This window comes from Galeopterus variegatus, unplaced genomic scaffold (genome assembly GCF_000696425.1).
Source record: "Galeopterus variegatus unplaced genomic scaffold, G_variegatus-3.0.2 Scaffold13125, whole genome shotgun sequence".
Lineage (NCBI taxonomy): Eukaryota > Metazoa > Chordata > Mammalia > Dermoptera > Cynocephalidae > Galeopterus > Galeopterus variegatus.
In genome coordinates this window covers 1-1,430 of record NW_007739236.1, presented here as the reverse complement: position 1 = coordinate 1,430, position 1,430 = coordinate 1, and the positions used below count along the sequence as shown (strand labels likewise).

Here is a 1,430-nt window from a genome sequence, read left to right as displayed (position 1 = left end):
AAAATTTCTCTTTTTCTAGATTAAATCCAATGCTCTATTAGTGAGATTAACTCACATATATTGTAAAGAATGTGAAATGCTGATTTATTTTGTTAGCTTTTCAGAAGCTTTCCCATTCCTGATGTGGGGATAATTTGAGTGGATAATGTTCATTCAGTAAGCAAAGAATATGTTATTGGCTTGGCTGTTTTCCTGTCAAGGGTTTACATCAAGGAAAAAGCATGGCTAAATAAGGTTTCTACATGGTACATTTTACTGAATCAAACTGTCAGTTGAGATATTTACTCAGAAAGTACTGCCTATGTTTTATAAATGTGCCTGTTTGTCTTAGATTCAGAATTTCGGTACCACATAGACTTGGTTTATAACAAGAAGCCAAACATTTTGAAGCAGAACCCTTTATCACGGTAGTACTGGCTAATTTCAGGAATCTGAATAAAAGTTTATGTTATGCTTTAAGAACAATGTTTTTCTTTTCTTACCTTGTTTCAAGTCTTTTGAATAAAACACTATTATCCGTTCTCAGCACAAAAACTACATGAAACCAGCGTTCAGGGAAGAAGTCACAACCATGGTAATCAACAATAACTCCACCTTCTATCATTTGGTTATCTAACTCATCAACTACCTGTGAGGAAGGTTAGAGAGAGAAAAAAAAAATTAATTCTCCTTAAGAAAACTGAGGTCAACTTTCCTATTACATTGACAAATGCATACTTTATGAAAAAGTCATACTTACTCGATCTTCTTCTAAAATGGTACAATCATATTCTTCATCATGGCCATCATACAACTGCCCTAAAAGAGATTTAGATTAGCTTGTTAAAGTCGTAGTTTCTTTTTATTTAAAGCAATATTTTCCAAGTAACTTTCAGTAATTTTCAATTAATTCTAGACTCTAGGAAAGGAAATATATCATCAATTATTCTTTTAGAGAAAAGGGAGGGCACTAAGACAATAAATGTCCCATGGACACCAAATATAAAGAGCAATACTGATTAATTAGAATTTTGTCTAGAGGGAAACTTGGATAGCAGTATATGAGGGGACTTCAAACACTCCATGGAAGGATTCATATTATCTTTTAATTCTATTTTCCCACAAACTTTCTTAAGTACCCTCATACCTGAAACTTCTAAATATCAAAGCTGAAACCAACTTAAAAGAATGAATAGCCAACTTCAGAATTTGTGGGGCTATTAGTAAAAAAGGACTACATTATATTTGTTGAATTACAGATTGGTGGGAAGAGGAAACAAGTGGGCAGATAGAAGGGTACTTCAAAAAGTTCACAGAAAAATAAAAGATAATATGAGTCTTTCCATGAACTTTTCAAAGTACCCTGGTACAAACACACACACAGAGTAAGAGATTAAGTTCCAGATTTATTAGGCTAAAGGATATGAAACTTATCAAAAGAAACAACATGT

The 1,430-nt window shown here is 32.7% G+C and overlaps 1 pseudogene; it reads right to left on the bottom strand.

Moving 5' to 3' along the window:
- The window catches only part of LOC103581471, a 5,114-nt pseudogene extending 4,316 nt beyond the window's left edge, over positions 1–798 (bottom strand).
- Positions 799–1,430: the final 632 nt, after the last annotated feature.